The 14,124-nt window shown below is 46.1% G+C and overlaps 1 non-coding gene across 1 annotated transcript; it reads left to right on the forward strand.

The window, feature by feature from the left end:
• Positions 1 to 337: 337 nt before the first annotated feature.
• Positions 338 to 469, forward strand: LOC129400954 (small nucleolar RNA SNORA9). Its single transcript, XR_008628000.1, has one exon. It is a non-coding gene; the product is annotated as a small nucleolar RNA SNORA9 (small nucleolar RNA).
• Positions 470 to 14,124: the final 13,655 nt, after the last annotated feature.

Raw genomic sequence — 14,124 nt, forward strand, 5'->3', positions numbered from 1 at the left:
CATAGTGAACGCTTAAAAAAAAAAAAGTTTCAAACAACAAGCACTGACTTTAAGAACTCTTATGCCAATGTTTTTTTTAACATGTGAATACATCTCAAAAAGCTAGATTTTATTTATTTATTGGGACTTAATTTATTTATATATTTATTTATTATGGAAGAAATAAAATTTATTTATATAACAGGGTGTTGAGCCACACCCAGGGGTGCTCAGGGATCACTCCTGACAGTGCTCAGCACCATATGCAGTACTGGGGATTCAACCACAGTCAGCTGCAGCACCTTCACCCCAGTACATCTCTCTGCCTACAAAACATCTATTAGAGAAGACTGCAAGACTGCAAGCCTCCAGCGCACTTGGGTCTGGGGGAACCCTGTGCATTTCTACAGTGCTTGAGAGAACATTATGAAATAGTTTGAGGCCTTGCACTACCCAATCCAGCGCGAGGTTACAGACATTTTAGACAACTGGGAAAAGAAAAAGAAGAAATGGCATTTAGGGAAATTCTGTTGGAAGGCGTTAGGGAGAGTGAAAGAGGAAGAAGAGAATTTTGTGGGGGAGAGGGTCTAGCCTAACCCTCTCTCCTCTTTGCACTGAGACTACAGGTGGCTCTATTGAGAGCCAGAGGACTGCCCAGGCTCTGTTGTGTCTTGCCAAGACTGATGTACTGGGAAATGCAATCATATTGGGAAACAGCCTTGGAGAGGGAAGGAATCTACATTCAATCCTTAGGGTAGACCCTGATCCAATTCCCTGGGCCATGAGAGAATAGATGAGGACACAGAACCAGAGGGGCCTGTGTGGCCTCCGTGTCCTGCCTCCAGCTCAGGATCTGAGAGGAAAACCATCTCTGCTGCCTACACCCACTGTTAGTAGGACTTGATTGTGGTTGCCCAAGCTAATAATATATAAATATATAAAACTCCTGTTTTTTTTTCTAAAAAACAACTCGTGCACCCCACAAATTAGCTAAAATTAAACAAGGTTTTTTAAATCTTTGAAGAAAAAAAAAAAGAGCTGGACTATAGTACAGCAGGTAGGGCGTTTGCCTTGCATATGGCCAACCTGGGTTCGAGTCCAGCATCCTGTATGGTCCCCCGAGCACCACCAGGAGTAATTCCTGAGTGCAAAGCCAGGAGTAACCCCTGTGCATCAATGGGTATGACCCAAAAAGCAAAATAAAACAAAACAAAACAAAAATATATAAAAACCTATGTCAGGTCTACAGTGTTGTTGTAAATGTTTATGATTTGCATATATAAATATCTGAGGTTAACTTCCTACAGACCCAGATTGGAGCCCATAGCCTGGCAGATTGAAAGGTGCTTTACCTGTTTCTATCCTGTGCAACTGTCCCGCTGTCCCAGCACTCCAGGCTTGAATGCAAACACGAGGTCAAACTGGGCCTGGGCCTCTTTCAGTGGTTTCTCTTTGCGGTAGGCCGTGATTGCAGACAGATTTCAGCCCTTGCTGGACTGAAGAACAGTGAAGGTGAGCTACAAATGAGGGTGCACAACAACTCAGTCATATAAAATTTACCACAGGTGGCGCTAGAGAGTTAGGAAAGCAGGTAAGACGCTTACACTTTTCTTTCCCCAACCTTCTGGTTTCCTGAGCCAAGCACCGCCCCATGTGACTGGGAAGGCCCCTGAGCGCCCACGGTGGCCGAGCAGGGCCCCGCAGCGCAATGTTCTCAAGCGCTTGCACTGAGCTGCTGGCCTGGCCCCCTGAATATCACTTGGGAGGCCCCCACATCTAATTAATTAAAAAACTAAACAGGTTTTTCTAAAGAAACACTTTCCTGTTCTTTCGTATTACAGCCTTGTATTACAGCCTTGTGATATTGCTTTGAAAATGACAACAGATCTATTTAAATTTGAAAACAGAAAAACCTGAGTGAAAAACTTGGCGTTGTTTTTTTTTTCATATGGGCCCAAATCGGTGGTGCTCAAGAGCTACACCAACAGATGTTCAGGGGTTGTTTTACATTGGGATCAAACCAGGGTTCCCTCATGCAAGGTCATCTTCTGGGCCCCTGAGAAAAATCACTTGAACATAATCTTCCAGAAAGTTGTGAGCAAGGGCTTTGTCACGGAATTCAATTCTGCCCATTCAGTTTATTTTGTTTTGGTGTGTGTGTGTGGGTGGGGGGAGCAGGGCAGTGGTACACACTACACATTCAGCAGTGTGGTGCTCAGGGAGCACTCCTGGCACAGCTCTGGGGATCCTATGGGGTGCTGGGGATCGAACCCAGTCCAGCCATGTGCAAGGCAAGTGCCCTACACTCTGTACTATTTCTTCAGCCCATCAATTCTGCCCATTCGTGTTGTACCAGAGAGATAGAGTCTCTATCTTCTTCCCTCCTCTTTCCTCCTCCCCTCCTCATCCCCCTTTTCTCTTTCACTCTACCCTCCATTTCCTTAGTCTTCTCCCCTCTCTGCAGGCCTTCCCACTCCTTCCCTCTCACCTTCTCTTCCTCTTCCTCACCTCCCCTTTTCTCTTGGCCTCTAGCTCTGGCCCTTAGAAAGCCCTTCTCTTCCACTGAGGGGACGTGAGCACACTCATAATAATGACAAACGATCACTTCTGTCACTGTATTGTCTCTTGTAGTTTATCACATGCTTTCCCTTATCTGTCTTTTGATTCTCACCACACTTCTTGGGTGTAGTAACAGGAAAATAAAAGGCAGCTGTGGTCATCATTTCTGCCTTCTAAGGAGGACAGTAAATTTCACATCCAGGAGAAAATAAATCACTGCACTGCCCCTTCCACTTTCACGGTCTGTTTAGTGAAGACAGTGGAGGAGAGATTCAGTCATTTCTTTGGCTCCAGTGCCCACCACTCAGCAGTCTCACGACCTCCTTGAGGAAGTAGAATATGGGTCCACAGACCATGCCAAGAGAGGTCTAGAGTTGAGCTAACACTGCCATTGCCTACCCCCAGTTTTATGCTCCCTTCTTACACACACACAGCCCTCATTCCATCAGAGGTGACAATGCACCTCATTGAAAAAATTAGATTTCCTGGCCTCCCTTCCAGGACAGAGTGCTCTTGTAACTAACTTCTCACGCATTTAATGAAGGAATGAAGGACTGTGTGAGTCTTCTGGAAATGTTTCCTGAAAAGAGGGTAAACTCAGTCAATCAACGTATCAATGGGCCCTTCTTGGCCTTCCCTCTTCCTTTGATTGAAACTTGGGTGTAATGGCTGGTACACAGCAGTCATTTTTGCTGTCCTGAGGTGATTGTAAGTTAAGGACCTGAAGTTTGAGCTCAACAGAGCAAAACAGAGAGACAAAAGAGAGAGAAGGACATTGATAAAAACTATAGAGTATTACCATACCAGCAACAGAATGCCTACTGTATGATTCCTTTTGCATTAGAAAAAAATAAAATGCTATTTGAGGTGCTGTTTTATAAGCCTCTGTTGAAGCAATACATCGTTCCTGAAGACCAGAGAACTGGTGAGCTACTGTATGCTATGTTTTAAAGGGGGGGACAGGGAAATGCTGGGATGAAGGCCCTTCTGTGGGGTTCATCCCCCCAATTCCCTTCCAGTCTCGTTCTTTTCCTGCCTGAGACACCCCAGCCATCCTCCCAGGGGTATGAGGAAGGCAGGAAAAAGAGTTAACGCCCTCTCTTAGGTGGCATTCAGCAGCATCAGAGATTAAATTGAGGCTTTCTGAGTCCACTCCAATAGGAGCCGGAAGGGAAGGACAAAGGCCTAAAGGACTTCAGTTTCTTCTTTAGCCCCCAACATTGGAATTCTATGACATAAAACACCCAATGCTTGTCCACGTAACGAACACTGGCTATTGATGGCTCCTTGTGTCCCTAGCAGAGCCACAGACATGGATGACTTTGCTAGATCCTAACAGTTCTGTACTCCCATCACATGGCATATATCCTGATGTATCCCACGAGGCTCGAGTATACGCAGAGAACTGAGACTCGGGCACAGCTGAGACAGAGACTCTCAGCATCTAGGTGCCAGGCAGGCTGCTGTTTGGGCCCTGCTCCAAAGTGCCCCAGAATTTGTATTTTGTATTTCGTTTGTATTTTTAGTTCTCTTTGGTGCTTGCCACACACAAAGGAAGGGAATTCAGCCCCTGGGTGATGCATGAAGCTGACTGGAGGGCTGGACCCCTGCCCAAAAGTAGGCTTCCTCTCTAGCCACAGTTTTCATGGTTTTAATATAAAAGTAGAGGAGATGAAGGCGGGGCGGCGGGTGGACAAGGGAAAATGGGAGCTTGAAGAAATAAAAGTCAAAAGGCTGCTGGATCAAGGAAGATGGTCAGAAGGCGGAATTCCATGGTGTTGATTTCCTTCCACAAGACAGTTCAGGGGGCAGGAAGTCTACACAAAAACTTTTCTGTTTCTGTTTCCCCAATTCACAGTTCCAGGACTCTCTCCGTTTGCCCAAGGCCAAAGCTGACAAAGGTTTCCTCGACACTCTCACTATCATCAGAGAAAGGTAGAAGAAATATTTAAGATATTTAGCTTTCTCTCCCACCTCCCTGTCTTTCTCTGGTGTGTGTCTGTGTTTATGTATGTGTGTGTGTGTGTGTGTGTGTGTGTGTCACTCTCTGTGACTCCGTCTCTCTATCGCTCTGTGACTCTCTGTCTTTGTCTCTGTTTCTGTCTCTGTGTGTCTCTGTCTCTGTGTGTTTATGTGTGTGTCACTCTCTGTGACTCTGTCTCTGTCTCTGTCTCTGCCTTTGTCTCTGTTTCTGTCTCTATGTATCTCTCTCTGTCTATCTCTGTCTCTGTCTATCTCTCTCTTTCTCTCTTTCTCTGTTCTCTATTTTCCTCTCTCAAAAGCAGCCCCCAGCAGTGTTTGTTCTCAGAAAGGCTGAGAAGAAGGATGGTCACTTCCCCTCTCCCAGAGATAATTGAAGAGAAGTAAGAAACTACCTGTTTCGAGGCAAAATGACACCAATTAATCTCTAGCACAGTGTGGGGAGTAGGGGGCAGTGGCCTGGCCATTAAATTCTTTGGTAAAACAACTTTAGGAGTTTAACGACAATCAAGAGAACAAAATTGAATTAAGACAAATAGTAATTAAATCAGGAAAGAAGTTTTTGCAAAGGGGATGGTAAAGGAAATTAAAACCAGTAATGCTGAAAAATGTGGTGAGCAGACCTGGGGAGGAGGATGAGCAGGCAGGGAAAGTAGGTGGGAGAGACTCTGCCCTTGGAAGCCGGGAAGAGGATGGAAATTGTTCCCCTGAAGGAATCAGGTAACTGGCACTTGCAATTTGGGGCCAAATATGCCCAACATCTAATAGGGACTCATTCTCCTTTAAAAAAGTAGAAGTGCCCAGTGGGATAAAGTTTTTTTCTTAAGGGTCATGGAGTTGATGTAAGTCAACCAGATGTCCCAATTGTCTCAGGATTATCACAATATTAATGCTTAAGGCATTATGTACCACCCCCCTTCGCCAGTCAAGGGCAAAGTAGGATAGGGGTCTGGAGCCTCATTGTGATTTATTTATTGTTTTGCTTTTTGGGTCACACCTGGTGATGCTCAGGGGTTCCTCTTGACTTTGTACCTAGGAATTACTCCTGGCAGTGCTTGAGGAACCATATAGAATGCTGGGAATCGAACCCGGGTCGGCCGCGTGCAGGGCAAACGCCCTAGCCCTTGTGCTATCTCTCCAGCCCATCATCATGATTTTTTTAGAAAAATTTTATTAGTGAATCACCGTGAAGTACAGTTACAGACTTACAAACTTTCATGCTTGCATTTCAGAGCCTCATCGTGATTTTGGATGATTCATGCCACCTCTATGGACTTTAGTTTTCTCACCTATAAAATTAGTTGTCATGGGTATATCAGAACATTAAAGGCAGTGTGTGTCAAGATGTCTAGGATGGTGTAAAAGAAGCGTGATAAGTTAAACTTAAGAAAATTAAATTATGAAGCTGGAAAGATAGAACAACGGAGAAGGTGCTTGCCTTGAATGCAACCAACCCAAGTTTGGTCCCTGGAACTTCATGGTACCCTAAGCCCCATCAAGAGTGAATCCTGAATGCAGAGTCAGGAGTAAGCCCCAAGTACCACGAGACCAAAGAAACAAAGTAGAAAAGACAATTGATTTTAAAAGTGAAAGTAAAAAAGTCACTGTCATCCCGTTGTTCATCGATTTGTTCCAGCAGGTACCACTAACGTCTCTCATTGTGAGACTTATTGTTACTGTTTTTGGCATATCCAATACACCACGGGTAGCTTGCCAGGCTCTGCCGTGCGGGCTTGATACTCTCAGTAGCTTGCTGGGCTCTCCGAGATGGGCGGAGGAATCGAACACGGGTCGGCTGCATGAAAGGCGACCACCCTACCACTGTGCTATCGCTCCAGCCCAAGTAAAAAAGTAACCTACATAATCATGAGTGTCAGGGATCCCCAGGAAAACTCATATCCTTAATGCATTTTCAAGGATCATGAAATCAAAGGACTTAGCTTGTAGTTCATTCACAGCTAAATTTCATGACAGTGAAAGGAATTACAACAGGATGTCAAAGGAAGGAGACATGAATATAATATGAGAAATCCAAATACTCCCTCCTGTGAGGGACACATCAAGTGAGTTCCTTCTTGGATTACAGTGAAAGGACTGTAATAAACGCAGTATTTCTGTCCAGCAACCTGTAGGATAACATTGGGTTTGTCCTTTTAGCCTTGCCGCAGGGAACTTCGTTTACCTTAGAGCAATGGCCTTTCTGTATGGACACAGGAAGACAGTTAATATTATGCTTTGTAACTTGGGAGCTGATTGACTCCAATAATGTTTACTCCTGAGCATCTGCTTTCTCGACTCAGTTGCCCTTAGTTCTTAGTATCCCAAAAGTAGGGTCCTGACGAGGGATGGAATGGACCCAGGGCAAGCTGTGAGCTACCCTGGCATCAAAATGGGCCAGGTCAAAGTGCCATAATACTCAACTATAAGTTGAGAACATGGTCATAGACAAATGGTGTCATGATCCAAAAGTAACGACAAGACTAGGACCCTGATGGGGTTAGGAAGACTAACCTGGCCTGAGGACTGTGGTCTGGAATATATAGTGAGATGTCCTCAGGAAGAACCAAACTTTAAGTTTATATATCTTACTGTGCTCATACAGAATAACATTGCTTGAAATATTAGAAGTAAATTTACTATAACTATTTAAGTGGATTACTAGCTGAGAAAAGAAGAAAGTGACACACCCTGGATGGGATCCCGCCCTTGAGCAGGTCTCCTAGTAATCTGGAGTAATCTCCTTAGATGAGATTTTGTTAATTTCCTAGAGGAGTGGTTTTATCCCTCTTTGTTGATTTGTTAATGTTCAACCCACTTTTGTGTGACCACCCTATGTAATTGCGATATAAACTAAGACTGTAAGAGAAATAGAGGGAGAAGACACAGAAGACACAGGAGAACACAGAAGCAGAGAGGGTAGATCCAGAAGCAAGAGAGAAGACCTAGAAGCAGGGAAGGAGACACAGAAGGGAGAAGACACAGAAGCAGAACACAGAGCGAAAGAGAATCATCGGAGCCAGAAGCAGGGGAAAGAAGAGCACAAAGCGACTGAGAATCAGAGTCAGAGTCAGAGAGAGAAGCAGAAGGACTCTAGAGACTGAAGCAGAAGGGCTCTGGAGAGAGAGAGAGATCAGAAGAAGAGAGATTGGAAGAGACCAGAAGAGAGACTACAGAGACAGAGTCAGAGATAGAGAGACAGACAGAAGAGAGCACAGCTGCACACACAGAAGCAGAGCACAAAGGAGGAGCCAACCTGATACGGTCCATACACAGCGGCTTGAGGGCACCGAACAGGAGCGGCGAGAGAGAGCACCGCCCCGAGAGCCCGCAAACAGCATACATCACATCATCCTTCCATGCACATGCTTGTGCACTTATTCAGTGCACCAGGATTTTGTTAGAAATGGTCACAGAGACATCATCAGCCTGGCAACTACCCAAAGTCCAGACTCTCAGAATTGCAGCAGGTGTGCAGAATAAATCATGCTGTCAACCAGCCAAATGAGTTAGGAAACAATTCAAGTGCCAAGTTTCTAGAACACCAAGCCAAGGGTCAGGCATCCAAGCAGACCTTGGTAAACTCAGCAGAGTCAGACCTGCTCTCTTCTCTTCACAGTGAAGTGGAGTGCATCTTAGGTGAATCTGGGCGCCTACGCTGCTGTGTATACCATTCAATCCCAGCAGGCTGTCAGACCTTCCTAGGTTCAGGCCTAAATGCAGTGGTGGTATAAGCACTTAGCGACACTCTGATCGCGATCAAACCCCCTGCCAAGGATTTACCACCAACCAAGCTCTTCTAGATCTCTTGAGTCAGAACACTGGAGGTTTCTCACTTCACTATGTAATGAATGTTGCTAGGTTAAAGAGTCTAAATAGAAATAGTGCTGGCCTCATGAATAAACAAAAGCCAGGTTTTGGGAATGTGTGTGTGTGTGTGTGTGTGTGTTGGGTTTTTTTGGTTGTCTTTTTTTTTTTTTTTTCATTTAAAATGGGGGAAAGACATTTCTAGGGTCAAATGCTTATGTTTCTGACTTAGGGTATCACCTTTCTCAAACCGAGATACTTAGAAAGCAAAATGAGTCATCAAAAACTTGCTTGGGAAGCAATGAATCAGAGCCTGTAATTACTTACTCCCTGGGGAAAGAAGGGGAGAAGAATCAAAGCCATTCAGGCTAATAACGGAACAGGGTTTGGGGATTTAGAAATCAAGAAGTTCCAAAGCTGCTGCAGATGAGAAGGAACTAGGAAGACAGGGTTTGGCATTTTTTTCCTCGGTGCTCAGAGTTAGGAACTGGTTTCCCCTAGGACATATTGTTGTTTTTTGGCTTGCTAGGAATGCCCTGACAGAACATCACAAATGGGGTGGCCTGAGTACAATGCACAGTGATGAAAGCTAATGGCTGCATCCAGGTGCTGGAGGTTTGGTTCCTTGGGTGGAGATAGATAGTTTCTGTCATGGCTGGGGAGGGGGGGCGATTTTGGGCCTAAGTTTCCAGGGTCACCTCATTCTCCCCATGTAACTGCCTGTGTCCAAAACTCCCTTCTCACCAGGCTGCCAGTACAGTCAGGGCTGGCTGTGCTAATGAACTTGAGTATGTCTGCAAAAACCTTATTTCAAATGCAATTACGAACTTATTTTCAAATACAACACTAGGACTTCCACATATCAACTCTGGGGGCCTGATTCAACCCCTACTAACTTGGTAAAAGATGAGAATCACTTGTTTTGTTTTGTTTTGTTTTGTTTTGTTAATAGCCACTTCCCTGGACTGTGGACTGGGGGGACAGGAGAGTGGGTAAGGTGTTTGCCTTGCACGAGGCTGACCCGGGTTCGATTCCTCCATCTCTCTCGGAGAGCTCGGCAAGCTACATAGAGTATCCCGCCCACATGGCAGAGCCTGGCAAGCTCCCCCTGGTGTATTTGATATGCCAAAAACAGTAACAACAAATCTCACAATGGACATGTTATCGTTGCCCACTCGAGCAAATCGATGAACAGAAAATCAATGAACACTGGACGACAGTGCTACAGTGCTACAATAGCCACTCCCCGTGATATCTGGGGGCCTGGGTTACTCCAGGCAGAGGCGATGCTATGCCAAGCCAAATGGACCTGCCAATTGGGTGCTCGGGCCTGGCACTGTGGTACTCAGGGTGACCATGACCACACCAGGGAACAGTACTGGAAGGGGGCATGCAGTGCCAGGAACTGAACTTAGGGCCTAGTGTCTGCTAAGCATGAGTTCTCCAACTTGAGATCTCAAGTTATTAATTCAGGAGGCTAGGGTGGCAGAATTAATTTTTTATAACATTTATCCCTTTGTGTCCCTTTGCATGCTTTAGTGTTTCTGTACACACACTAGCCCAGGAAGAATTGAATTCAAGAGTCAATGAAGCAAGAAGGGAGCAATGTGAAGGCAGAAGGGGAGGAAGGGAGGAGGGAGAGGAGACTAAGGAGTATGGAAAGAAAGAGGAAGAGCAGAGAGCATCTTCAGAGCACCAGGTCTGCAGCAGGCCCAAAGGTTGCCAAGAAGGACCACTCCCTACTCGTTTCAGTTTGCTTGGGCTTTTTTTCTTCTTTTGGGGTCACATCTGGTGATGCACAGGGGTTATTCCTGGTTCTGCACTCTGGAATTACTCCTGGCGGTGCTCGGGGGACCATATGGAATGCTGTGAATTGAACCCGGGTCAGCTGCATGCAAGGCAGATGCCCTACCCACTGTACTAATGCTCCAGCCCCCTTATTTGGGCTTTTGATTACTACTAAATGCAGCATCAAACAGCAAAAGGAGGCAGACAGCATGAACACACTTCTCTGGACTCCCTGGCACCTGTTTTCTTGTTTGCATAGAGGTGTACCTCCTCTAGATCCAGCCATCTCTTATAATGAAGTCTCTGCCAGGTGGACAACATAGAGCCAGAGCTCAGACCTTGCACACTGTCAAGAGGGCCAGAGGAGATGCCACACTGGCATTAAATGGTTCACCCACAAGGGATCCTGACCCAGCACCATCATTACATACTAGCACCTTTCACTTTTTTTTTTTTTTTTTTGCATGTGAGGGAAGCCACCCCCCAGAGGTGCTCAGAGAACCCTGTGGAGCCAGGGATCAAAACTGGCCTTCCCGCAGACAAAGCATGTGATCCTGGGGCTGAAGCGATAGCACAGTGGGTAGGGCGTTTGCCTTGCACGCGGCCGACCCGGGTTTGATTCCCAGCATCACTTATGGTCCCCCGAACACCGCCAGGAGTAATTCCTGAGTGCAGAGCCAGGAGTAACCCCTGAGCATCGCTGGGTGTGACCCAAAAAGCAAAAAAAAAAAAAAAAAAAAGCATGTGATCCTGCTCCTTAAGCTATCTCTCCAGCCCCAACTTTCACCTCTTACTTTCTTTTCTCCCTGGCATCGGTTGAAGGTTTTGTGCAGCTGCAGTGAAAGGGAAGTCTGAGTTGGCCGCATTCTCCACTAGGGCACAGAGTCTATACAAAGGGTGCCTCTGAGAGCCACAGGGAGGGAGCAGGGGGGAAAGGGGGCTCTCCCATCTCTCCTGCTCTCCAGGTGCCACCGCTAGCTGACGCTGCAAACCACCAGGCAACAGTCTTCAAATGCGAACTCACAGAGGGCAGGGTGAGATCCTCAGGCACCGTGGGGCACTGTGCCAATGAGCAGAGCATCGCTGATGGCCACAGGCAACAGGAAGAAAGTGTTTCAGGACGCACGAGCCCTTTGTGGGGGCAGGGGTGCAGAGAGACCCTTCTCAGGGTGCTGAAGGTGGGAGCAATCTCTGATGAGATTTGGTCCCGCAGTGACGGTCTGATGTCCAGTGCCCATTCCTGCTCAGGGATTTTCAGAGCTACACCCAATACTGCCAGGGGCTCCAGGGGTCAAAGTAAGGGCCCCTCAAGCTTGCCAAGTATGCCAGGATCCCTTTGCTCCATCCATCTCCACAGCCTCCAGCAAACCTTTCAGGTGTGACTCCAACTCCTTCTCATATGTCTTCTTCTGCTTTCTGAAATATAAACATTTTCTTCGGGGGAGTGATCTAGACCGGTGGTCTTCAATCCTGAGTTCATGGGCCCGCAACCCTGCGTGTAACTGCCAGTCAGTAAATGGGTCTGCAGATGTAGCAAGGCTGAAGAACATTGATCTAGAACACAGATGACCCCTTTGAGTCCTAGTTACTTCATCTGTATGTTTTAAACACTTCTATATTTTTGGCATGGGAAAGGGACCTCATGGCCAGAGCACCTAGGAATAATAACCTTTAAATTCTTTAGCCTTAGGGCTTGAGAGATAGTACAGCAAGATAGGCGCTTGCTTGCCTTGCATTCCACTGACCTGGGTTCAATCCCCAGCACCCCACATGGCCCTCAAAGCCCCAGTAGGAGTGATCCCTATGAGCACAGAGCCAGGAATAAACCCAGCCCGAGTACCAAAAAATACATGAAAAAATAAACAGTCTAATCTTAGCTCAAACCTCAACCCAGCTCACCTGGTATCTCTGGGCACAAGAATGAAAAGATTGCTTTCTCCTGGTCCTTCCCAATTACTCTCTTCACCATCTCCCATGAACATGCTGACTTCTTCCACCGTTTACTAAAATGATCCCTTTTCCTAGCTCATCTGAATGCCTTCACCCTGCCTCTCTGATGACCACTCCTCAGGGCCCACCCTCCTCCGAGAACCGAGTTCTAGTATATCTCCCTGGATGCTAGTTTCAAAAGGAACATCATCTGGTTTTAAACACAGACTCACAATCAGGTTCCTGGTGTAGTTCTGGGAAGACGCCCCACTCTGGAAACAGGAAGTCTTTCTGCCATGTCTTTGATGTATGATCTTGGCAAATCCTTGGTCTCGGGGGTCTCTGTCTCTACTGTGTCAGAGAAGATAGAGCAACTCTCAACCATAAGCAGGGCGTCTAAGAGCCACTGGCTTTCCTGGTTGGAACAAGTGGCCACACAATATGGATTTCCTGGAGTCAGTGACCAGTTTGAAAGTATTGTCACCACTGTCCAAACACCACAGGCAAACTCTGTCCCAGCAATTGGTTCACCAATGGTTGAAGGGGCCAGTTTCCTGTCTAGTTTCTCCATCATCATCTAATCTACCTTAGAGTCCCCACGAGATGAGGGTTGGAGCGTCTCAACTGCCCAGCCCTTTGTAGCTATGATGAGCTACCTTCATATCAGGCCCTTCCACAAACCCCAATAGGACAAAGCATCAGCAAGTTTACTGTCGGAGTAAACACTCTGCTTGTTCTACAATCAACTGCAAAAGTTCCACCGAATCCATAAAGCCTGGGAGTGGGATGGAGAAAGGAATTTAGTCTGCGCAACTGGAAACTTCAGATTGAAGTCCCATACTCTAAAGTTATAGTATGGCACTTTTGCTGGATTGCTTTCAAAAGCTCTGTTGTAGAATCTCTACTGTTAGGGCACCCTTTCCTCATTCTCACCCCAAATACTTAATAACCCCCTGTGGGTGGACCTGGGGCTGACATCAGACAGAGAGAGGGTGGATTTAAAACAAAGTGATTTAAATTTCAGTTTCCTCTTAAAATGGAGGCAAATACCACATTTCTCATGAGATTGTTAAACAAGAAGTTTACATTTCTAAAATTATTAAAAATAACCTCTTTGTTAGCTAATTGACAAAGCATTCCTGGATCTCTCCTCCTGTTTAATCCTACCTGGTGGGAATGAGTTATCATACCCATAACTCATTTACATGTTTTTTAAAAAGAACTAGAGAAAGGAAGTGAATCTCCCAGGATCTCGCAACTGGCAACAGGCAGAGCTAGTGGTGAGAATTTTACTGGTGAGAATACTGCCACGCCAGGAAGCTGAAACAGGACATGCCCTAAGTTTGAAAGAGTTAGCAGTGAGACCAAATTATCAGGCAAATCTGATCCTGGCCTGCAGAGCTCCTGGGGAGAGGCAATGCGACTGTCCACTCAGAACAGGCAGCTCTGGGCCACTGAAGCACAGGGTACCCGGACTAGGAATTCTAAATTGTTTTGTTGTTTTGTTTTTGGGTCACACCCAAAAGGGGTTACTCCTAGCTCTGCATTCAAGAATTACTCCTGGCGGTGTGCAAGGAATCATATGGAATGCTAGGAATCGAACCCAGGCCAGCCGCATGCAAGGCAAACGCCCTACCCGCTGCGCTATAGCTCCAGTCCCTAGATACAGTATTTTGTGCTACTGAATGAATCCAGTCTGGTAGGCATTTTCATTCAATTTAACATGCTAGCAACAGCGGCACATTTTCAGAATTCCTTTTCATTTCTTTCTTTGTAAACAATGGCACCTGGGAAAAAAAATCGTAGCCAACACTAGTATAGGTGTAAAGACCTATGCGGTATTTTACTTCTCCCAGAACAGATCTTCCCTTATTTACTGTTCTGGGACATAAACAGGGAGTACTGGGCACAGAGATTCCTGCGTTTTCATGTCCCCACTAGTCCCAGCAACTCTGGATGTCTTTCTCAAACATGATTTTCCCCAATGACTTAACTAACACTCAGCCCCAATGTAATCCATCTTTAGTCCAAATTTTAATCACTTAGCGTTGCTCGGTATATGTTGGCTTATAGTCACTCCTGAGT

This window comes from Sorex araneus, chromosome 1 (assembly GCF_027595985.1).
Source record: "Sorex araneus isolate mSorAra2 chromosome 1, mSorAra2.pri, whole genome shotgun sequence".
Lineage (NCBI taxonomy): Eukaryota > Metazoa > Chordata > Mammalia > Eulipotyphla > Soricidae > Sorex > Sorex araneus.